At 46.8% G+C, this 25,500-nt stretch overlaps 1 protein-coding gene across 1 annotated transcript in view; it reads left to right on the top strand.

The window, feature by feature from the left end:
- AGTPBP1 (ATP/GTP binding carboxypeptidase 1) overlaps nt 1-24,610 on the top strand; it is a 220,094-nt gene extending 195,484 nt beyond the window's left edge. Inside the window, exon 27 of the transcript XR_010407822.1 lies at nt 24,442-24,610. The gene's annotated coding sequence lies outside the window, so the exon portion shown is untranslated. The remainder of the gene's footprint in view (nt 1-24,441) is intronic.
- Nucleotides 24,611-25,500: the final 890 nt, after the last annotated feature.

Below are 25,500 nucleotides of genomic sequence, written 5' to 3'. Positions count from 1 at the left end.
AGTTAAGCATCTGCCTTTGGCTCAGGTCATGATCTCAGGTTCCTGGGATCAAGCCCCAGGTCGGGCTCCCTGCTCAGCTGACAGTCTGCTTCTCCTTCTCCTCTGCCCCTCCCCCCCTGCGCTCTCTCTCGCTCTCTCTCAAATAAATAAAATCTTTTTTAAAAAAAGAAAAGAAAATGTTCAAACTGTGAGGAAGTTGAAATAATAGTGCAATGAACACCCACAGACTTCCATCTAGATTCAAGTATTTACATTTTGCTACATAGGATTTATCTAGCTCTATAGGAGTGTGTATTTAAATTTTCCTAACAACCACACCACTATCATTACACCTAAGAAAAGTATCAATAATTTCATGATATCATCTGACATCTAGTCCATATTCAAACTAGCCCAGGATATGCGAAGTATTATTTCATGTAGAGATATTCATATATAATTCATGCCAGCTGAGGGGTGGGGGAAGGGGGCCTCTAAGTTTACCGTCCCAGGAAATGCAATAAAGACTGTAACGTCCCACTTTTGAAGAGCTCATTCGCGCTAATGGAGTCCAGACCTACTGGACTGGGATGGTCGAGGCCAGAGATAAAGAGGCTTTGAGGAGGCTGAGACTCAGCCTGGTTCACGGGCTTCAGAAATGGCTATACCAAGGCTAACAGCCAAGTCCCTGATGATGCCTGATGCCCAACCACCTCTCTCTCTCCCTCTCTCCTTGTCTGCCTCTCTCCCTCTCCTTCTCTATCTGCCCCCTCTCCCCCTCCCACCGCAAATAGCAAATCTTTGCCACCAATTAAAAATTGCTGATGATTTTAAGCCTAGTGCAAAGATGTTTCAAAAGAAAGCCACACTCCGGAAACAGAGCAGAAATCCAACTTTCAGACGCATCCCAGAAATATCCCTGTGGTGCATCCCCCACTTTAATCTATTTTATGTGATTATAAGATTTTAACTTTTTTTTTACATTGGCATCACCAGTCTCATAAAAAACACCCTGCCAGCTTACATAATCCAACTTAATATAAATCCAAACAAATACAAAAGGAAAAGAGATTGCATTTATAGGATCAAAGACAGCAAACCACTGTCATTGCTAAAATCTCATTTTCTTTCTATTTTTCTTTCTTTTTTGTTTTGTTTTGTTTTGAAATCCCATTTTCAATGACATTGGTTTACCACTGCATGAGCTTTCCACTGCTCCCAAAAAGAAGACCACGGGGGCTCATGTAGCACAGCCTTTAGCTGGGAGCTAATAAAAAGTGGGGAAATAAAACACATTATTGCAGTTGGAGCAAGAGAGACGGTACTCCATTAAGCAGGCCAGAAAGTTTATTGCTCATTTCTCAGGCCCCAGTTCATTAAGCGTCGCTGTTGAAAGGTTCCAAGTTCCAAATGAAGTGGACTCTCCTGGCAATGAGAGTCTCGGGGAACTTCGGGCTCAACCTTTGTTTGGTTTTCTCCCCGTGGGGCGTCAGAAACGGGGCGACAGGGCACGGGGAGCAGACACGGGGCAGTCTGCACGCCCAGCCCCGCCTCATGGAAACGCACAACCAGCCTTACGCAAATGTCAAGATGTCCTTGTGCTACCACCGGGGTCACTGTCTCCGACACCCGACACCAGCATCCCATCTCCTGCAGCTCTGTGAGCTCACTGCTGGTGTTCTCTCTGCTGGGCTCATGGTGGCAGGGGCACCCAGGGGCAGTGACTGGCACGACCCAGGTGGTCACTTTTCTCCTGCCCTGTCACCGTCCCTGCGCCGGGGACCCCTCGGTATCTTGTCTCCAATACGTGTGCCACCTGGCAGAACAACTTCCCATTTTAGCCAAATGCTCCCCTCCCACCCCTGTCCCCCCAAAGTTCCCGGAAAAATTTTGAATTCAAGGCCCAGCACCTGTGAAAAATGTAGCCCTGGGTTTGTGATGCATAAGCCAGGATCAAGAAGTAATCCTTCACCTGAAGGGGCCTGGAACGGCTGGTTTGGAGCCCATCTTGAAAGACGAGAAGGGGAAAAGCCTAAGTAGAGGTACAGAGCTGGGGCAGGCGTGGTGGAGGTAAGAAGGGGCCAGCAGTTTGGTGTGGCTGGAATGCAGGGCGAGGGGATGGCAGGAAGCCTTAGGATAATGACTTTAGAAGATCTCAAATGCCAAGCCAAGGATTGTGATGTTGATTTCTGAGTGATGAGGAGCCAATGAGGCTTATCAGCAGGAGACTTGATGGAATGTCACCTGCACAGGAGGCTGGAGTCCATGGGAGCAGGAGTGGGCTCTCTAACGTGGCCCATCAGGGACTTGGGGAGAGAACAAAGCAGTGGTGGGGAGGAGGATTCAAGAATTGCTCTGGAGGCTGGGAAGCCAGGCTGGTGACTGAATACGGGCAGTCTTGAGTGTCTGTGTATGGGCACAGGTGGGGATGTGATGCTGTTAAAGGAGACGGGCCTGGAGGGGCGGATGGGATGCAAAGGGCAAATGGAAAGGGAAGGGCTGATGTTTACCTGCTTGCAGAACCTGCAGGGGAAAACCGAGTTAGGGGTGGCCTGTGAGCCTGGTGTAGCGCCTAGCTGAGCCTTAGCTGGGAAGGAGATTGCCTGGAGAGAAAGCGGAGCACAGAGACCCAGGGAGGCCAATGGTAATCCCTCCTGGGTCATCCCCAGTCTATTCACTTCCTCTTCTCCTCTCCCCCTCACTACTGTGTGTCGCACGCCCCGTGGGGGCCAGCACGTGAGCATGCGCCTGGGAGGGATCAAGGTGGGGTCCTCTGGGGTTTGCTGGGAGGTGAGGTAAGAAGTACAGGGGGGAGAGGTTGAAGCTTTAGGGGAGATGCCAGATACTCGGATGAAACCGGAAGTGGGAAAAGGTAGGAGAGAGGCCTTCACTTTAAAGAGAGGAAGGGGGGGCACCTGGGGGGCTCAGTTGTTAAGTGTCTGCCTTGGGCTCAGGTCATGGTCCCAGCGTCCTGGGATCGAGCCCCGCATCGGGCTCCCTGCTCCACGGGAAGCCTGCTTCTCCCTCTCCCACTCCCCCTGCTTGTGCTCTCTCTCTCGCTGTGTCTCTCTCTCTCAAATAAATAAATAAAATCTTAAAAAAAAAATAGAGGAAGGGGGTCTCCTCTTCTTGACTCCAAGGGAGCAGGTGAGAACTGGCAGCGGGCCACGATTTGGGGGCGGAGGGAATATTAGCTCTGAATGTTTGTCCTTGCTCGGTGAGTCTGGGGGGAGAAGAGGCTGGCGTGTTGGCATTGTGGGCATGTTGGTGGTCCTTGGAAGAGTGGGAGAGACACTGTGTGGCCAGAGGCAGGCGCGAAGGCCCAGAGATGAGCGCCCCAGGTTTGGCCGTCCTGGAGCGATGGCCCGGTGGTGGAACGGCAGCTTCACCCCAGGTGCTCAGCACAGCACAATGGAGGACGTGCTCCAACGGCCACGAGCCGAGCCCCAAGGGACCAAGACCCGCTTCTCGGACCATGTGGCATTTGAGGTTGTCTTAAAGGCTGTGTAAGAGGCCAACAGGCTGAGAAAGAAGACTGATCCTTAGGTTGCAAATATGGGGAGCAGAAACGTCAAACCCCTCCCCTCCCCGAGAAAAAAAAAAAAAGAAACAGAGGAGGAAAGCGAACCTAACCTAAGCGGTAGGGGCTGGGAATGAGGACAGTTTTAAAATAGTGCCTGTGGCTGTTTCTCCCTTGGAGAATGGAGATCTTCCCAGTGTGTGAACAGCCACGAGCATGTTTCTAATTATCACATAGAGTCTTTGATCTGTTTGAATTATTTGTTTCTCCTGCAAATACAAATTTGACTCACTGGTGCTGTGCTTAGCCAACCGCTCCACTTGGAGGTGCTTTGGAAGTGGGTCATGAATGTTTCCCAAATGGAATACAAACAACCTGCCTTTCTCTACGGCTTCACAAATATGGAGGTCCTACTAAGCGCTAAGTGATGGGGAGTAGAGCAATGATTAGGACCCCCATCTGGAATTGCATCAAATGCTTTTGATGGTCTCTCTTTCCCCAGGACAAGATTCTGGAGGAAGAAAGAAGGAAAAATGATAAAAATTCTGATTAATTTAGAACCCAATTTACAGAAATATGGACACCTTGCAGGTGTGTTGAAGCCGGAGACGTATTAATAAAAATAGCTTTCTGGGGAGGTCTTGTGGGATTCAGAATGTTAGCTCTCTCTTTGAGGCTTCTGCGCCTTTAGTGTAGAATCTTCAGCAATAATTAGCTGAAAATGTAGTATGGTCCACTCTACTGATTGATGGAGGCTGGGAGGCAGAGTCACTCAAAAAGTATTTTAAAAGACAGGCTTGTGAATTTTAGAATTAAAAAAAAAAAGTTCATTGAGGCATATTGTATATATCATCTAATTTATCCATCTCAACTGCACAATTCAATGAATTTTTTTAGTAAATTTACCAAGTTGTGTGATCATTACCAAAAATCACATTTAGGGGCACCTGGGTGGCTCAGATAGTTAAGCGTCTGCCTTCGGCTCAGGTCATGATCCCAGGGTCCTGGGATCGAGTCCCACATCAGGCTTCCTGCTCCTTGGGAGCCTGCTTCTCCCTCTGCCTCTCTCTCTCTCTGTCTCTCATGAATAAATAAATAAAATCTTTAAAAAAAAAATCACATTTAGAACATTTCTGTCACCTTAATAAGATCCCAGATACACATTTACTGTTAGTCCCTATTTCTCCCTGCCCGCTCTCTGGGCAGTCAGTAATCTACTTTGTCTGTCTAGATTTGCCTTTTTCTCGACATTTCTTATAAACAGAACCATACACTGTGCAGTCTGTTGTGTCTGGCTTCTTTCACATAGCAAAATGTTTTTGAGGTCCATCCATGTCTCATCGTATATCTGCAGTCTGTTTGCTTTCATTGCTGAAAAATATTCCATTGTATGGATATACCACATTCTTTTTACCCATTCACAGCTTATTGCTCGCTTGAAGTGTTCCCAGTTTTTGGTCCGTTATGAACAATGTGGCTCTGGCCACTCTTGTGCAAGTCTTTGTATGGGAGGAAGACTGAAAGTTTGGAATAAAAATATCTGCCTGAAATCTCAGTTATCCAGATTGCTATAGCAGCTCAAGAAGAAGGTTTTACATGCCGGTCAGGGTTTTATGGTCCCATCAGCTGAGTACGAAAGCCTAGTCTGCAGAGACATGCAGCTGAGTCCTGCAGGCAGAGGATAGCTGTTAAGATGAGGTTGAGTTGGCAGGCTCTTGTGAGTGTGAGGCATGATCTGAGTCCACCACTAAAAAAAGTACAGAATGAAGTACAACTGACACACTAAGAAAGGAAAGAAAACAAAACTATATAAAGCGATCAGTTAAAACCAGGCAAAGCAGGGGCACCTGGGTAGTGCAGTTGGTTAAGCGTCCGACTCTTGGTTTCTGCTCAGGTTGTGATCATGAGGTCATGAGATCGAGCCCCGCATCAGGCTCCATGCTCAGCACGGAGACCGCTTTGGATTCTCTTTCTTCCCTCTGCCCCTCCCACTCATGCTCTCTCTCTATATAAAATAAATGAATAATTAAAAAAAAATAAAACCACACAAGGAAAAAAAAAGAGTGGAGGAAATAGAAGACAACAATGGGAACACAGAACAAGGGCAGCCGCTAGAAAACAGCAACAAATATGGTAGCTATCACTCTCTATCAGTAACCACGCTGAGCATCAGTGGTCTAGATGCACCAGTTTAAGGGCAGAGAGATTGCTGGAGTGGATGAAAACGTGAGACTCAGCTACATGTGGCCGGTAACAAACTCACAGATTAGAAGTAAAGGAATGAAGACAGGTACATCACACTAACAGCACCCAAAAGAAAACAGAAGTAGTTATATTCATTTCTGACAGAACGGACTTCAAAGCAAGGGAAGTTGTCAGAGATCAAGAGGGATCTTACATAATGATAAAAGTCTCAATTCTCCAAGAATACATAAGAACCCAAACGCTTTTCCTCGAATGTTATGTCCTATAGGAGGGCCAGACAGAATAGAGTTTAGTCCAAATCCCTTATGTTGAGATGTAGAAACAGACTCATGGAGGTCAAGTGACTCTCTGAAGGTCACACTGTGTATCTGTGGGCAAAGCAAAAACTTGACCTCTAGTCTTTGGCCACTCAGTTCAAGCATTTAAAAAATTTTATTTATTACTTCCTTATGCAAACCAGGTACACATACATATGCTTATAGGGCATTAATAAATTTGGCTGCGTACGTGGGGGCTAATTTTGGTCTGAGGGAAGAAAGAAAGGAAGCGGGTATGTAGGGCTGTCTTGTCAAATTTTGTATTTTGGTATAATATAATTAACTAAATATAAATTTAATTTACAAGTGTATCTTTTATTCTTCATTGCCTTGAGAATGGAGTGAAAAGGGAAAGAAATTTCTGTGGGGATAAATGAGGATAAATTGAATGAAAGAGGACAAAGGGAGGAAAGAGGCATAATCCCAGGAGGTACGGTGACCAAAACGTCCCCTGTCATATAGGTGTCATTATTCCCATTTGTTCAAAGCCCTCATTCATCCTTTGCACTGGTCACTCTGATGAGGGCCTCAGATATGTCATTTAACCATCTGAAGTGGGCAGTTTTATCCCATTTCCAGAAGATGAAAACGAGGCTTGGGAGATTTAAATATAATTTGCTTGAGGTTCAAGGTGGCAAGGGACAGATTCATTCTTGGAACTCATTATTTGAAAGCCTTATGGAATAGAATTCTGCAAGCTTCCTTCCTTAGGGAAAAGGCTATAAGTTGGTCACCTGAGAAGGAAAGCATGTGAGCCTTCTTGGCCTCAGGGTAGGGTCTTTATCTCTCTGCTGTGGATGGGTGACAATAGAGGTGTCTCTTTGTAAAGAGTCACCTGGTGGGTGGTTCACTGTGGCGAACAAGAATGGGTCTACCTGTCCCATCTGAGGGGTCTTGGGACCACGGTGTCAGCTGTGATTTGAGATGAAAAAGGACCCCAGACAACCAGGACCTGGGATGGCAGATCTGACTCTCACGCTGGGGACCCAGCTTTTGTTGCCAGTCAGCCACTGCTCTCCAGCCTGGCTGAGGGGGGCTGTGGGCTCCGAGTCTATGGACAGTTCTCACTGAGCTGATTGGAGCTGGACCCTGAATTTTTCAGATCACCCCAATTTTTTTTGTTTCTCTGGGTTTTCTTTTAATACAATTTCAATCCCAGCTCTTAGCTGAGGCAGGTAAAAAAAAGAGCTTGCCCATCTCTATAGGGGGAGATGGGAGAAGAAAAGCCTGGGTGGCCTGGTGGTTCCAGGAGTCTGTTTCTTGTTATGCCTTTGATTTGATATAATGTGAGACTCTGTCCTGTGGGCTTTCTGGAAACTTTCTTTCCTTGCTTGAATTCCTGGGCTGAGTCGCAGGTTGAACATGCCAAATGGGGCTCTTCCTCCTCGGTGAGGGACGGTGAGGTCAGCTATGAGTGTCTAGAGCTGGGATCAGCAGACTTTTTCTGTAAACAGCCAGATAGTAAATATTTTAGGCTTTGCAGGTCATACAATCTCTGTCATACTCCTCAACTCTGCCACCGGAGTGGGAAAGCAGCCATACACAACATGCAACAAATGGCCTTGGCTGTGTTCCAATAAAACTTTATTTATAAAAATGAGTGATGGGCTAGGTTTGGCCCCCAGGGGTACTTTGCCAACCTTGGTCAAGAAGGTGGACTAGATGGGAGGAATCCTTCCACAATGTATGCATATATCAAATCATCACCATGTATACTTTAAATATCTTACAATTTTATTTATCCATTATACCTCGATAAAGCTAGAAAAAATTAAAAAAGAAGGTGGAACGGCCATAGTCTTCACATGAGTACCATTGCCCAGACAGAAAAGACATCCAAGACTGATCCAAGACTCTAGGGGACCCCAGACTTTGTACAGCAAGAGCTTTGCAGGCCAGCCTGCTCTGTGCAGGCCTGGAGGTGATGTCTGTCTAGCTCAGAAGGCGAGTGGGGGGAGGCTTGTTTCAGGGCATCGTATTTAAGGAGCCAGGAGCAGGAGTATGGGCCTGGATAGCGTAAATGACACTGTCCAGCTAGTCCAGCCTGTTCTCCAGAGCTTGCCAGCTGGGACTGGGCCAGGGCTGGGGCTGCATTCGGAGGCTGATAAACTTGCCAGAGATGTGTTTTGCCAACAGACACACCCCCAGTACATGTTGTTCCCATTACACTGGCCCCTCATGGTATGCTCTTGGAAAACTTCGGGAGTTTAAATCTACCGTGGGCTCAGGCCAATTTGCAGATGCAGAGGGGCCACAAAGAGGCGTGGGGCATGAGCCCTGATGACCCGGGCAGCCAGATAGGCCCAGATACCTAGCACACGAGGGAGAAGTGGGTAGGTACCTGAAAACAGCTACAGCGTGGAGAGAGCTGACTGTGGCTGGGGCACTAGCTTTGCAGAGGACCTTATTTAGACGCCGGAAGACCACGGCTGGGAGACTGTGGGCATACTTTGCTAAGAGCTAGAGGTTTCATTTGGCTTTGACGTATTAGGCAGGTCGTATTTTCCAAAGATGATCCCAGCAACATCTCCCATGGGCCATGGTCTTCTCTTCCTTTGAAGAGTGAGGCAGGTGCCCCGTCTGTAGCCCCTGGAGTGCTGTGTCAAGGATGACATGCCAGATTTCCAGGCTAGGCCATGAACGGGCTTACAGTTCCTGCCCTGGGAGTGGGAACACTCACACATGGACCCCGAATCCCCATTAAGAAGTCCTACCCCCGACAGTGAGAAGCCACTCCACATGGCTTCTGATCTCCTCCCAGCCTTTTCGGATGAATCCAATCTCCGTGTCTTCGCAGGGGACGCCCCAAGCCTGCTGGAGTAGAGGTAGGCCGTCCTCGTGGGCCCTTTAGCAGCAGGCGTGTGAAAGGATTGTTGTCTTCCCCGCCAAGGCGAGGGTGGTTGTTCCCTGGACTCTGTGAAACTGGGACACGAGTGTGGGAAAGCAGCATGGCACACGTTCTTCGATGACCTTGAAGCCAAGTTCAGTCTCGGGGCTGGAACTTAGGAACAGGCAGTGGGAACCCACTGGAAGCTCTGCTGGAGGGAACAGCTTACCTCAGGCTATGTTTTTAGAAAAAAAAGTCTGCAGCAAAAGCTAGGACAGGGTGGTGGGTGGAGGCTGGAAAGTGGGGTGGAGACTTTTCCTGGCTGCTTTAGAAGAGGCACAGTCTCGGGCGAGCATGGCCGTGGGGACTGAGAGGAGGGGCCACTGCAAGGGACGCTGCTGTGCAAGGCTAGAGAGTTCTTCGTCCTCCAGCGCTCCCGGCCCAATTGAGATAACAGAGCCCATGCAGGCATGCTCTGGAACCCAGCTGGTAGAGTCTTACAAAAGCAGGGTTTCTGTTTTGAATACACCCAGCGTTCCTCACCAACCAGTGGAGTAATGAAGCACAGAGCTGGTCTCTGGTGAGACGCTGTGCTATGTGGTTGGGTGGGGCACCAAGGAAGAGCTGTCCTAGGTGGTCATCAGGCTTTGATGTGTGAGGGACACAAGGGCCAATGGCTGTCACAGATCTGGGAAGACAGGCCACAAGCTCCCTCAAAACACTAAAGTAAATTGGCCTGCTTTACAGCCTACCCTGACGGGATGCCACCATGGGGCTGCTGTAGGACAAAGTATCCCCTCCCCCCACAACGTTGTGAATGTGTCTTTCATGGAGATTCTGCCTTTTCTTCCATGGTCAAGATGAAGTTCATCATTCAGAAGTTTTAGTATCTTAAATTCATACTATGGTGTAAATGACTGACACACGAACATTTCCTGAGTGAGAATTCTGAAGCAAAGATCACTGGACCACATGAAGATATTGGATTGCTGAAAGAGGTAGAATGGGAGGCAGACAAAAGGATGCAGAAAGTGGAGCCTGGCAGTTAGAGCTCATTGACCACAAGCTGGTATTTAGGTCTGGGTTTGCCTATAGCTAGAGCTCTTCCCCAATATAAGCCATTGTTGGTTCTTACTGGTTGAGTGTCAGTTCTAACTTGTCAGGTGTCTCTTCTGATTGGTTGAATGTCCATTATGACTGGTTGGGCATCTGTTCTGATTGGCCATTGTGAAGGTCACTTAAGGAGGCCAGACTCCAGCACCAGGAACAGTTCCTGGGCCCCAAGTATAGAAGACAAACAGTCCAGTCCTGTACCTCTCTGGGGCTCATAGCCCCACCCTCCATGTGCAACCTGCAAGTTCTCCATGACCCATTTGTTCTCAAGAGCTCTCTTCCTCTCCCTTGTGGTCCTCAAAGGCACTCACCTCTTTGTCTTCCTTTAGCATTAACCCTGTGGCGGAGACTGGTATTCCACCCAAGCCCCCATGACCCTCATCATTCTCACACGCTCCAGAAGCCCACTTCCAACTGCAAGTGCATGCAGATTCTGCCTTCCTCTGGCCACTGCAGCCCCTGGGCCTGCTCTCAGGCCTGCTCTCAGGGCCTAGACTTGTTAATGCCCCACCGGGAGCAGCCCTCAACCAATGATGGAAGGGATGTGGTGGATAAATGCTCCAGATGCTTCACCTCTTGATTGGGATATCTCAGAGGTGTGGTCCACACCGTTTCCCAAAGCTCCGCTGTAGGCATGAGCCCCGGTTGCCCGCATTGATAACCTGCCAATTCCCTCCCCTTCTTCACTTCCTGGCACTCCCACGGTGCCTCCTGACATCGCCTCCCAAATAACCGTGTGCACCGACATCCTTGCCTCGGGGTGTTTTGGAGGCTCCCAAACTCACACTTCCTCTCAAGGATGCCATGGTTCAGGGAAACAAACAGCAGATGGTGTATGGGCAATTCCTGCTGTTTTCTCTGACACAACGCTTCTCCGAAGTCAGGGAGCAAGAAAGGCATGACTGCCTTCTTAGCTCTCAGAGGGAAAAACATAGTGAGAGCCAAACACAAACTAATAAGGCAATAGATGACCCTGTCCCAAATCCAGTCAGGCCTGAAGTCAGTCACTCCTAGACTTCCTCATTAGGCAAGCCACGGAATCCTTTTGGTGTGTGCGAGTGCTTCTTACTCAGAGTTGGGTTTCTAAGACCTGCAACCGCCAAAGTCCTGCTTCGCAGAAGATCTCAGCTCAACCACCTCAGGGGAACCTTCTCTGGTCATGTTATGCAATGGTCTGAATGTTGGTGTCACCCCCCAAAATTCATATGTTGAAATCCTAACCCCACAATGTAATAGTCATAGGAGGTGGGCCTTTGGGAGGTGATGGGTCATGAGGGCGAAGCCCTCACAACTGGGATTCGTGTCCTTATTATAAAAGGGACCCCAGAGAACTGCCTCACCCTTCCCACCATATGAGGACACAGTGAGAAGGTGGCCATCTACAACTGGAAAGAGGGGTCTCCCCCAAACCTGACTGTACTGGCACCCCAATCTTGGACTTCCAGACTTCGAACCATTAGAAATAAATGTCTGTTGTTTATAAGCACCCTGCCCACACCCCCAAATAGGTCCCATTTATTATTTCGGAATCTCTAATGCAAAGTTTAAAAAATTTCTCCTTTCTGAGAAGTAACAACATTTCTCTGTGGTCACGAATTTATCCCACCTTTGAAGACATTGCTTTCTCAGCTGCTAGTGTGAGGTGCTCACCCCTTCACATCCTCGGACAGAATCTCTTTCAAGCTCTGCTTCCTCTAATGATTGGATGACATTAAAGCAAGTGCCAAGCGTCTGCTGTGAACACACCTTGGCAGGTGCCTTGGGTCCCTAGCGCGGACCCCTTTCTGGCTGCCATGTTGTTCACCGTGGACATGGGGCAATCACACGCTCTGTGGAGAGGGCTGCTTCTTCGTGGAATCTGCTTCTGATGGAGACAGAGGAGCTTGTCTTCAGTTTGCTTCTTTAAATCTTCTGGGGGGCTTTGAAGTCAGAACTAGAAGCAGTGAGGGTGGGGAAAACATGCAGATCTGAACCATTCCTCCATGAATTTGGAAACCCATCTGAAAAACAGAATCTGCTTGGTTAGTAGGCATTTGGTATGATTTCCTTTTGACGCCTCCTTTTGAGGGCATTGTGTCCTGTCAAGGGCACAGGAGACAGTAAAGCAGAGGCCATCCTTGTTAGGATCAGCAGGTCCTTTGGAGGGACAAGAATTTGTGAGTAGAGCTGCTGTGCCCAGCGCATTCTAGAGAGAGTGTTCTTTAAAGTTTCGTTCATTGCTTTTCTGCAGATTCGTGATGCAAGCTTCTCCCCCAACCCAAGCGACACCAACAATGAGTCCTTTCTCCTCACTTCCTCTGCTTCCCTTTCTCTGCTTTTCCCTTTCCCTTCTCTTCTTCTTCTGTTCCTCTTCCATTTGCCCTCTGTATGCCTTTCCCAAGGCTGCCATAACAAAAGATCACAGGCTGGGTGGCTTAAACAACCAACATTTATTTCTTATAGTTCTGGAAGATGGAAGTCCAAGATCAAGGTGTCGGCCGGTTTGGTTTCTCCTGAGCTTACTCTCCTTGGTGTGTTGATGGCCGCCTTCTCACGGAGTCCTCACTTGCTCTCTCCTCTGTACCCGAGCATCCCTCTTATAAGGACATCAGTCCTATTGGATTAGGCTGCACCCTTGTGACCTCATTTAACCTGAATTCCCTTTAAAAACGTCCATCTCCAAATTTCTTCTGAGGCACTGTGGGTTAGGACTTCAATATATAAATTTTGAGGGGACACATTTCAGCCCATAATACTCTCTTCTTCACTTCTGTCCTCAGAAATGGTCTTGCTGAATCAAGTGGCATGGGTTCAAATCTTGGTTTTACCATTTATAAGCTAAATGACCCGGATGACTTGCTTGACCTCTTTGAGCTCCAGATTTATTATCTGTAAAATGGGAACACAAAGACTTCATAGTGGTGTTGTCAGGACTAAAGGGGATAGCGCATGTAGAGGGCCTGGTCCTGCACCAGGCGTGGGAGAGGCCTCCGCTAAACATCGGTGGCCTCTTTTTTCCTCCCACTTCTGACTTCCCTGTGCAGTGGCTTAGCCAGGATAACTGACCACCTCTGCAGAAGCTGTTCCTAAATGCCCTTCGGAGGCCTTGGGCTGCAGGGTCCCCAGAAGGATCAGAAACCTGGGGTTCCTGATGAAAAGCCTGACTCCCCAGCCCCACTCCCAGAGATCAGAGGTGGGGCCTGGAAATTGGACTCCTCAGGTATTTGGGATGATTTCCTTAGGTTTGCAGACTGCTGCCCTGGAAAATACTATTCTTTTAGATTTTAGGCTTAATTCCCTTTACAGGCTAGTACACTGGTTTGAAAATTCTCATCAACATTAGCTGCTGCTTTTTTTTTTTTTTTTTTTTAACGGATCGTTACCGCAAAGATGCTTTTGTCTGCTGCACATGCATATGTCTTTTTGGTGTAGTTGGATATCTCAGTTTCCCCTTGAAACTGAGAATAGACCAGGTTGAGAGATCCAGATTGAACCAAGTTCAATTTCAACTGCCCTGGGGCTCAGCGCTGCCATTGCCCAGGCGCAGCAGGGCCCACCCCTGGGCAGTGCTACCTTTTCTCAGCAGCCCAGAGGCCTGACTTCCTGCACTTGTCTCTGTGCTCTTGGTCCACTGGGCAAGCTCTGCTGGGGGCTTAAGGCAGTGGTTCTCAGGGCAGAGTCAATGGATGCAGTTCGAGATCTCTGGGCCAGAAGATACAAGTTGAAGTGTATGTAAAAACATAAAGGCAAACCGGGTGCCTGGGTGGCTCAGTTGGTTAAGCGTCTGCCCTCGGCTCGGGTCATGATCTCAGGGTCCTGGGATAGATCCCTGCATCGGGCTCCCTGCTCAGCGGAGAGTCTGCCTTTCCCTCTCCCTCTGCCGCTCCCTCTGCTTATGCTCTCTCTCTGTGTCAAATAAATAAATAAAATCTTAAAAAAACACATAAAGGCAAACCTAGAAGAACTTGAAGATTATATAGCAAAAATCAAGAGGTGTAGGGTAGGGCCACAGTAGGCAATTCAAGGGCAACAATGTCCCATCTTTCATGGTGGGAATGTCAATAGATCTGTCTAAAGCTGATAAGACAGGAGGTACAGTGGCCCCTGTTATCTGAGTGTTCATTATGCCGGTCTCTGTAGTTATGAGGTTGTACAGAGAATCAAAAGTTGTCAAAGTATGCATATACTTAAAAATTATACGAATGTTGATACATTAGTTCCAACCAACACCCTCCCTTCTTTTTTTTTAAGATCTTATTTATTTATTTGACAAAGAGAGAGGACGAGCACTGGGTTCATGGCCTGAGCCAAAGGCAGACACTTAACCGACTGAGCCACCCTCCCCAACACCCTCCCTTCTTGACTTTTGTGGTTCTCCACTTACTACATTAATTCAATCAAAATCCTAAAGAAGAGGTAGGGGTTCATGTAAACTCTAAAGTAAGAAGCACAGCTGCATGAATCACACTCAAAGCCAAGGGCAGATGAGGGCCTGGCAGGAAGAGGGGGGTTAACAACTGGGAAGGGAAAAGCTGACCAGAATGTCAATAGTACTGTTGCTTGGAAATAAATTTTAATATCTTGGAATAAAGAGAAGTCCTTGGGAACATTTATGAAATCTTCGAATGCTCTTGGCAAAAGCAACCGTCCTATGATTGAACCGTGAAAGTCAAATAGGGACAAAGGCTGTCTGTTGTCTCCTGCTACTGTACAGTTTTGCCTGAAAAATGACTCCCCAAACCCTTTAAATGCTTGATTTCTTCTTTGCTCTTTCTAAGAACTAGTGCCCAGCTGCCATTATAGCGCGAGTTTTATTAAATAAAAACACACTTATTTTTATAATTTTAGTTTCAGTTTTCAAGATAATCTCCTAATCACCATTTACTGTGAGATTTTGATCTCTGTTTTAAATGGATTCACTTGAAGTGCCTTTCATTCTGGTGCCAATTGTACTTGGATAATGAGAACCTTCTGTCTAAGTATATGATTTAGAGGGATGATTGTAACCAACCATTGAAAAGAGAAACAGTTAAGAGAGTGGAAGCCTCTGTGGAATGGGGCACAGGAGCAAAGAGATGAGAGTGACCTTTTTTTTTTTTTTTAAGATTTTATTTATTTATTTGAGACAGAGAGAATGAGAGAGACAGAGAGCACATGAGAGCGGGGAGGGTCAGAGGGAGAAGCAGGCTCTGCGCCGAGCAGGGAGCCCGATGCGGGACTCGATCCAGGGACTCCAGGATCATGACCTGAGCCGAAGGCAGTCGCTTAACCAACTGAGCCACCCAGGCGCCCTGAGAGTGACCTTTATTTTTGATTGCATACATTTCTGTAATGTTCCAACTCATTTCAGTGTATTTTATTTTGCTTAGACGTACATGCCATTCAAATTTTACTTTTTTTCTTATTTGGTAAAAAAATATTTCAGCGATGTAATTGGTAAAAACAGCCAAGATGTGAGGTCAAATGTGGGTCCCTGGGTATGAGTTTCTGGTAGATCCTATTGGTGTCCTGTCCCTATCCCCTTGACACTTAACTGTTCCTGCCCTGCGTTCTGGCAGCTTCCTCCCGCGAGCACCTGCGCTCTGCCTGAGCCTGTTGGCTTCGAGGCCCATGCAGGGGGCAGGCTTGATAAGCAGGGGAGTTGTCCTGAGAGCAGTCCTCAGCATAATGGATGGGGCTGGAAGCTGAATATTATCCTGACTCCCACCTTGTGCATGGGCCCACCCTGAGGTGAGCTCTACAGCAGCCCCAGCCCCAGAGGTCCCCAGCAAGAGTGAGCCTTGATTGCCCACAATAGCGATCTGCTCATTAACATGCTCTCTTTGGGCTTCCTTCCCTTCCCCACTGCACTCCTGGTGCTTCCTGCGATCACCTGCCAGGTTTACTTCTTGCACTTGGATCCTCGTCTCACAGTCCGTTTTGGGGGAAACCAACCCAAGACCTAGGTTCTGGTGTGTATACTAGGAAGATTAACTGCCTTTCTCCTTTGAGCAGGGGAAGTCAGGTGAGGATGCTCTGAGGAAGTGAGCACTTTTGAGAGGAGAGAGGAGAGAGAAGAATCCTTTCAGGAGCGAGGTCCTACCCCCAGGCTCTCATGGGGTAGAGGGGCTGGCGCAATGCTCTCCTGTGCCCCTCACTCCTTTGTTGGAGTAGAATAACAGCACCAGTAAGGAAGGGCCAGAAGGTCGGTCCCGTCGTTCTTTCCACCCCAGAGACAGACTGGTAGCCCACTGCCGCTGGCAGTGGCCAAGAGCACAGAGCCCACGCTCCGAGACGCCGGGTCTGGATGCAATGCCTAGGCTCAGTCCTCCAGAGTGAATCAACAGTAGGACTGAGAACAGGCTACCAACCCCCCTTCCAGATCCAGTACTGTCCCACACAGGTGTGAAGTGTTGTTCATGTTCTTGCAAAGCCCTCCTCAAACATGTGCAAAAAGGATAACGTAAACCCAGCCACTCAGACTCTGTTTTCCTGAGGAAGCAACAGGATTTTCGAAATGAGTAGACTGATTTGGTCTGTGACTTTTTGGCCCAGCAGAGTGTAGTGGAAGTAACTCTGTCCCTCTTTCTGGGCACAGTCCTTACAAGACTGAACTTTCTCTTGGAACACTATTTGGGTGCTCCAAGGGGACTAGCTTGGTCCAGCCCAAGTTCCAAACCCATAAAACTGTGTAATCTAAGAAAGTGATTGGTTTTTTTTTTTTTTAATTTTTTTTTTTTTTTTTAAGATTTTACTTATTTGCGAGAGAGAGAATGAGAGACAGAGAGCAGGAGAGGGGGGAGGGTCAGAGAGAGAAGCAGACTCCCCGCTGAGCAGGGAGCCCGATGCGGGACTCGATCCCAGGACTCCAGGATCACGACCTGAGCCGAAGGCAGTCGCCTAACCAACTGAGCCACCCAGGTGCCCTAAGAAAGTGATTGTTTAAGCCATAAGTTTGGGGCTATTTTGCAATAGAAACCTGAAATCAGTATGTTGGATCAGAGCCATGACATTTAGAATCCACCCTTATTCATATTCTGCAAATAGTGTTCTGTATACCAAAAAATATATTTGGAACTATAATCTCTTTAAACACATTTTTTTAAAAATCATTATACTTCCCAGTTAAAAATCTGCGGACTTCTAATCACTTAATGGATCTAAAGCAAAATTCTCAGTTCATGTGGTACATCGATGGCATTAATGGTCCCACATTTTCATGCTTCCCAGGGTCCATGACCTTGATACTTGATACTCCCCTCTCACAATGGCTCTGGATTTGGCCATGTGTCATGGGCTGAACTGTGACTACCTTCCTCCCCACCCCCATTCATATGTTGAAGTCTTAACCCCTAGTACCTCAGAATGTGATTGTATTTAGAGATACAGCTTTTTAAAGAGTTAAGTTAAAATGAGGTCGTTAGGGTGGGCCCTAATCCAGTAAGATAGGTGTCCTTAGAAGAAGAAATTAGGACCTCGACACGTGTAAAAGGAAGACCATGTGAAGACACAGGGAGAAGACAGCCATCCACAAACCAAGGAGAGAGGCCTCAGAAAAATCAATTGTGCCAACACCTTGATCTTAGACTTATAGTCTCCCGAATAGTGAGGACATGTATTTTTGCTGTTTAAGCCACCCAGTCTGTGGTACTTTGTCCTGGCAGCCCTAGCAAACTAATACACCACGTGACTTGTGTTCACCAATGGGACAGTGGCAATCTTTAAGCAACAGAAGATTGAAAAAGGTGTTGTGAGCTTCTGCTTCTCTTTTGACCCTGGCTACCCTAAGAGAACATACCCAGGCTAGCCCCCTGGAAGGATGTGAGAGACACGTGGAGGAGAGCCAAGACCTCCCAGCTGAGGCCACTCTGGACCAACCAGCCCACAGCAACCTGTCTGACTGCACACATCTGAGCAAGTCCAGCTAAAACAGCCTTGTCTGCTCAGGTTGGTAGAACCACCCAGATGACCTAATTGGTGAGAAACGATAGATAGATCGTGTTTGGAAGCACAGTGTTGGGGTGGTTTGTTACATGGCCTGACTGTGGCCATAGGTAACTGATAGGCCCCACTGAAGGCCTTCCACGGTGTGCTCAGTCACCTCATCCTTCCCTCCACTGCCTTACCATCAGAACAAAATTTAAATGAAAGCAAAGCCTTGCTAGCACTTGTGCTTTTACAGTGCCACCCATTGCTGAGGTGGTCCTCTGCCTGGCTGCCCCAATGTGTCACCCCTGTGTTGGCTTCCAGAAACATCCTACTTAGTTTTCAAACCTAAGTCTGCTCTCCTGCGGGCAACCCCTCCTATCCTTCTACACTAGTTCCCTATTGCTGCTGTGACCAGTTACCACAAATTCAGGGGCTTAAGACAACACAAATTTATTCTCTCTCAGTTCTAGAGGTTTGAAGTCTAAACTCCAGATGCTAGCAGGGCTGTGTTCCTTGGGGAGGCGTCAGGGGATGTGTCCATTCCCTGGCTTTTCCAGCTTCTAGAGGCCACCACATTCCCAGTTTGTGGCCCCCACCTCCCTGTCCTAACACATCCCTCTACCTTCTGCTTCTGTCCTTACATCTTTCTCTGATTCTGATCCTTTTGCCACCCTCTTTTAAGGACCCTTGTGATGACATTGGGCTCACTTGGATAATCCAGGATAATCTCCCCACGGGCGAGATCCTTAATCCCATCAGCAAGGTCCCTTTTGCCATGGAAGGTAACATATCCACAGGCATCAGGGGTTAGGGTGTAGACATATTTGGGGGCCTTTATTCAGCCTACCTATTTTTCTGCCAGATAGAATTGCTCCTCCAAACATTCTGTAAACCTGAAAAATTTCCTAATGTTGTACTTGATAAGCAGAATGAGATTGTTTAAAAGTCTGTATCTACTATTAGACAGTGAACTCCACAAGAAAAGATATTTTGTGCATTATTCATTTTTGAATCAGAAGTACTTAGCCTAGACCCTGACACAGGGTAGGACTTCAGAAAAGATTTCTAGATATTTAATATTCATGTAACCTACAGCCTCCTTGTGTATAATTGTGTATAAGAAGCAAGTGTAGGAGCGTGTCTGTTAAACAGATGTATATAGACACAATATATTTGAATATAGTTTTTTTGAGGGAATTAGTAGGAGAAGCTTATATTGAGTGAATAATATGGATTTATTTAATCACCAAGATCAAAGAAGACTTTGCTAATGCATTTATTTTATACTTCCATTTTTTTCCCATCTTAGAGCAACTCAGACCACACGCCCACACACAGTGGATTCTCCCATGCACTTCCCACAGCATCCCTGGGGAGAAGATAATGCTTTCATCCTCTTCGCTGGAAGGGTGGGAAATGTGGCCTGGGGCCACTGGAAAGCTGGACAAGTTGCAGAGGTGCTTGCCCCATGAGCCAACAGCGAAGAGCGTGCAGCACTCTGTGCAGGTGTACGTCATTACCACCACCCCATCCTCATTTGCATCACAGCTTTGGGAGGAATTACTCCTTTGACTGGAAATTTGCCATGCTTGGTCTGCATTCCTGGGAGAGGGGATGAAAATCAAAGAAAAGATGTTCTCTGCTTTGCAGCTAGATGGGAGAAAGGGTGTGTGTGTGTGTGTGTGTGTGTGTGTGTGTGTGTGTGTGTAACATGCAAACAAAGAAAAAGAATTTGTCTTCCTCATAGATAACAGAAGAACATCTGGCAATTACAAAATGAATCCTTCCATATGCCTATAAAGTTTGAGAAAAGGGAGCACTGGCTTCACTCAAACTTCTCAGGCCAACCGCCCAATGGCTCCGGGAGCATCTCAGCATCATGGCGGGCCCTGTTGTGCTACATATTTCAGCACAATGATGGTGGCAGTCACTGAAACAAGGGCAGGATGGGGAAGAAGATGGGCTCATTTTTAGTTGTTCCAGAGTCACTGAAATGAAGCTAAGGCTCAGAGAAACCAGCTAGTCTTGGAGGGAGGGGTGAGGTCACTAAAGCACCTCTTCCAATTTCTTTAGTATTGGAGGGCTTTTCCACATTGGAAAATCCTCATCAGCCATCTTACCTCTAAGAAGGTGGTGTTTACAACTCACTGATGATCCCAGGCATTGTAACAGAGATCTGCCCTCACCTCATTCCGCCCTAGTGAAGACCATGTTTAAGGCAGACCAGGCAGGAAGCATTGCTCCAACTTTCTAAACAAGGGCCCAGACTCCCTCTCTTCTCTATACTCACTTCCTAGTTGATCCAGTCCAACAGTGACCAGTCCACAGGGTAAAAGGCTAGCTCACCTGCCTACTTCTCATTTTCATTTGGATTTCTAAGTGGCATCTCAAATGGCCAAAATAGAATTCTTGATTTCCAACTTCCAATCTGCCTCTCCCCTAGGCCTCCCTACCTCAGTTAATGGCCTCACCACCCACCTTGTTCAAGTTCTTTCTTTCCCCTACCTGCCTCACTCCTAATAGTCACAGATTCAATTTATTAGCAAATTGACCCAATGCTATCTCTAGCATAGGTGTCAAAATGGTCCACCTTCCTGCATCTTTTTTTTAAATTTTTTTTAAAGATTATCTATTTATTTATTTATTTGAGACAGAGAGAATGAGAGACAGAGCATGAGAGGGAGGAAGGTCAGAGGGAGAAGCAGACTCCCCGCTGAGCAGGGAGCCCGATGCGGGACTCGATCCCAGGACTCCAGGATCATGACCTGAGCCGAAGGCAGTCGCTCAACCGACTGAGCCACCCAGACGCCCGCATCTTTTTTTTTTTTTTAAAGATTTTATTTATTTATTTGAGAGAGAGAGAGAGCATAAGTAGGTGGAGCAGCAGGCAGAGGGAGAGGGAGAAGTAGACACTCCGCTGAGCAGGGAGCCCGACGCAGGGCTCAATCCCAGGACCCTGGGATCATGACCTGAGCTGAAGGCAGACGCTTAACTGACTGAGCCACCCAGGTGCCCGTCCCACACTTTCCTGCATCTTTACTGCTTCTGCCTTCACCCCCATTACCTCCCTCAGGAAGTACTATAATGGCCCTCTAACTGGTCTTATGGCTCTCATTCCATTCTCCACACATAAGCCAGAGTAGTCGTTTAAGAATATGAATCAGATGGTGTAACTCTCTCACTAAAAACCCTGTATTGGCTTCCCACCATACTTTAGAGCATGATCCAACCACCGCCCATGAGGTGATGGCTCCTCAGACCTTGATCACCTCCTGCCCTCTCTCATGCCACTGTCCTTCTTCCTTCTGCTCCAGCCACACTAGCATTCCCTTAATCTTCTCCTTGTTCATCCCCCACCCACCCCAGTGTATGTGCAGTTTGTGCTCTTCTGCCTGGACCTCTCCACCCTCAGATCTTTACAGGGTCAGTTCTTCCAGATCTCATTTCAAATGCAGTCCACTTGGATCTTGTGGCTGCTCCATCCCAAGTGCTTCCCTCATCACATTTCCAGTTCCCCACAAGCTGACTCCCCAACTGAAACATAAGTCCATGTGCTGAACAGGGGTTTTGACTCATTGAGCTCTGTATTCCCAGAAACTACCATGGTGCCCACACATAGAAGATGCTCAATTAGTATCTGATGAAAGATGAATGTAGACCGGCCACTGCCCTCTCTGCAACACCACATCACAGCTTGTAGTGTCAGTTGAGTCAGAGATGGAATCAGGAGCATCACTGAGGTGGCATGGTGGAAGAAAGATCCTGGATGGGTCTCAAGAGTCAGAGGACCTAGGTTCAAATTGTGCTTGTGGGAGCCACTTATTTACTCTGAGCTACAGATTCCTCAACTATGCAAGGGAGTTAGTGCTTTATTTCAGGTTGTTGCTGGGTAGATTAAATAAGGCCAGACATGTGGCAGTCCTGGGTATACAACAAATGGTCTTGGTGCATTTTCTATCTCCTTGGCTTATTTGTTCAGAACACAAAGCCAACAAAGTGAGGACATCATGAATTTGATGTCTCATGAGCTGGCTGCACCTGACTTCTTGCCCTTGGACTCACACTGGTCATCTTCCCTGTTTAAAAGACATCTCAAAGTGTATGTCACATGGCACCAGGTCTCCATAGTAACACAGGGACCTCTCCATTGAGTTGCTGTGCATATGCGGGACCTAGCGAAGGGACATGGGTGATGAACAAGATGGGCTTTTACCAGAGGGAAGGGAGAAATGAAGTGGCATTTATTGAGCAACTATTCCTTTCGGTTGATCTGAACACAGAATTTCAGCTGTCACAGCAGTCTGAGGAGGGGGCATCGTTGCCCTCCCTTTACAGTAAGACGACTTGAGGTTGAGGACGATTGCACAAAGAATATGCATGCTTTTAAGGTTTTTGCTGCATGTTCCACTACTTTTCAGAAAATGTGTTCTGAGTTACATTATGACCAGTGGTGAATCTCACCACACCCTTGCAGAAATCTTTTTTTTTTTTTTTTTTTTTTGGAGGGGGCACAGTTAGCATGTATTTCTGATCGATTTAATCAATAAAATATGGAATTTAGCAGTAGGTTAATAGCAAGTAGTTATAAAATCTCTTCTTCTAAAATTAAACTATGTCGTCTTGAGCAATCTCTAGCCACCCCAAACCATGAGAACATGCGTCAGTGGCCGGAGTACGTGCCTGTAACGACCGTGGCAAGCTTATTAGCGATGTGCTAACCAAGTCTTCCAGGGCGAAGTGCACCTAATCTGTTCCCTCCATGATCATATCTGGCCTCTCTTATTCACCTATAAATGTGACTAAAATTAAATATAAGTAAAACCGAGCAAGTATCCCCTGAAGCCTCCCTAACTAGTCTTACTGCTTTGAAGGTGTCTATCTAGATAACCCTTGCATCTGGCTTAACTGGATTCCAACTGCAGTCTGCCATCAAGCCAAGAGGTGGCTGTCCTTCAATCCCCCTGTGCAGGGCAGGTAGCTTTGGAGATAACTGGCTTCAGTTTTACACGGATGCAGGCAGACGTAGGGGTCAGCAGCACTAATAGGCTTGGCATAGTCTATCCTTTCTCTCTCTCAGCCTCCCATTAGCCCTAGAAAGAGCAGCCTGTCAGTATGGGAGGAAACGGTAAACCTTCTTTTCAGTTCTACACAGGCATCACATTTAGTAGTGCCTTGGGTTGGTCTGCCTCGGCTTGAAGTTACAGAGGGTTTCTCTATTTCTTCCTCAAACCCAACTAGAAGAGTTTGCTAGACATGGAGCCTGGAGAGAACGTGTCCAAACTGTCCACTTTGCCTTCTTACTGGTCATAGGAGACCATTTTCTCAAGTAGAAGGCCGGGTTGCCTCTACTTCGATGGCAGTCTTTGAACCAGTGACACTTCTCCTGGGTTGGTAACTTTCAACGGTTCTTAAATGGAATGACTGGTCTGCTGTTTTCCTCATCAGTCCCCAGGTTGATTTTCCATTTTTAGATAATCTCTAGTACCTTGGTGGATCTTGCCAAAGAAAGCATATTGCCTGCTAACCACTGGTTATCTAGCAATTCCTCAGATGTGCTTCTGGGAGCAAGATCCACTTTTTTAAGTTGTTTGGAAATGCTTTTAGTACTGTCACTTACAGAACCCCAAAGTGGATCTTCAAAATGTAGTTCTCTTTTTTTAATTCAAAAATTTCTCTTCTGAGCTTGCCATAAAGGGTAAGCTCCACATAAGAATGTGTCCTCACGCACCTATGACCCGATGTCACGCTGCTGGCTATGGCCATGGGCATTGCTAGCTGCAGGAATCCCAGTGCGGCACAGCATGGCTTCCTCACATCTAAGTGTAAATTACCTTTATGTTGAAGTTGTTAGCATCATAAAGCTGCTTTAAACCATTGTGCCCTCCTGTTTCAGATCTCAGTGTACCCTGTTGTGAAGGTATGCTCTAGCTGGTGTGAGCAAGGCTTTGGATGATCTACCTTGACACATTCTCAGAATTTGAATTCTCTCTCCTCACAAAGCTCAACTACCTGGATGACTTACTTAGGAGTCTCAAACCCTTATTTCAGATGTACAATATGTTCGGGTTTTAACACTTTTGTGATGCTCACCCCCATCTAAGTAACTTCATGGGGGAGCTTCCAGCCTCCCTTTGCCCACTCAGTTTCCATTTCCTTGTCTGCAGCCTCAGGGACCACTTCAAATTTCCCTTGTCCCACTATTCTCCCAAAGTTACAGATTTGCTGAAGAGCAGCTCCATCACCCATCTACATTTGAGCATTTTCCTTCTGTAAATTTCCCCTGGAACTACTATTGTTGAGACGTTTTTCTCCCTGCATTGGAAGTTCTTGGGAGCTCTTCTGTGAAAAAGAATGTTCTTTTCATGGTTGGGAGGGTGATGAATTAGCTGACAAGGCCCCACAGGGTGGGGTTAGGGGAGAGGATGTCAACTTATGCTGAGATTGGAATCTTAAATATTTACCAAATCTTTCCCAGAGGCAATGTCTTTGCTGGTGATTTCTTCTTCTTTTTTTTTTTTTTCTCTCTGGTGAAACTATAAATTCTGAACTGCCAATGCTGGATGTATCTGATGTTTCTACCCCCAAAATGGAAGAAACCTTTGTTTTACAAGAACATTTACAAAGCTTGTCATTCTGAGCATCAGCAACACTTGGGGCATTTGGTGGATTTTCTGACCAAGCCTCTTCCAGCCACTTGCTTAACTCTGTAACAAAAGCAATGTGAAAAGAAAGGTAGAAGAGAATCAGACTAGAAAGGATAAGGTAAGTTGATAACTGAATGGTGAGGTCCATAATTTAATGATGTCCTACATTCATTTGTTCACAGGAGGTTTATAGCAGCTTTATTTATTTATAACTGTAGTTAATATACAATGTTATATTAGTTTCAGATGTACAACCAATTGATTCAACTTTTAACATACTGATTCAAGAATTCTGTACATTACTCAGTGCTCACCACGGTAAGTACAGTCACTGTCACCAATGTTATTACAATATTATTGACTATATTCCCTATGCTGCACTTTTCATCTGTGTGACTTATTTATAACTGGAAATTTGTACCCCTTAATCATCTTCATCCATTTCACCCATCCCCCCACCCAACTTACCTCTGGCAACCAAATGGATGAAGGTGTGTGTGTGTGTGTATGAAATATATATGAAATAGAATATTACTAGGCCATAAAAAGGATGAGATCTTGCCATCTGCGACAACATGGATGGACCTAAGAGTATTATGCTAAGCGAAATAAGTCAGATAAAGATAAATACCATATGATTTCACTTATATGTGAAATCTAAAATACAAAACAAATGAACAAACAAAACAAAAAACCAAAAAGACTCTTAACTATGGTCAGCAACTTGGCTTTAAACTTTCAAAAGATTGCATGTCCCAGGACAGAGAGGAGGTGAGAAGGTGCAGATGAATGTGCAGATGAATGGGGACTGTCAGGGACCACTCCAAACACTGGGGAAATGGTGTCCCAAGGGCTCTGCCCCGGGAGACCAGGAGAAATTAGGAGATTAGACTAGCCTAGCAAACCTCAGCCTGGTCTCTCTACAGTGTAATCCTCTCCTGAGGGGTCTGTCCCCGGTGACCACCTCCCTTGCTTCCCCACTCCCTAGGCTGGCAGGCTCCTCCACAG

This window comes from Mirounga angustirostris, unplaced genomic scaffold (assembly GCF_029215605.1).
Source record: "Mirounga angustirostris isolate CCGP_5_RB_7025 unplaced genomic scaffold, mMirAng1.0.hap1 SCAF_15, whole genome shotgun sequence".
Lineage (NCBI taxonomy): Eukaryota > Metazoa > Chordata > Mammalia > Carnivora > Phocidae > Mirounga > Mirounga angustirostris.
Note: the sequence above shows the minus strand (reverse complement) of the source record. Positions and strands in the feature narration are given on the sequence as shown.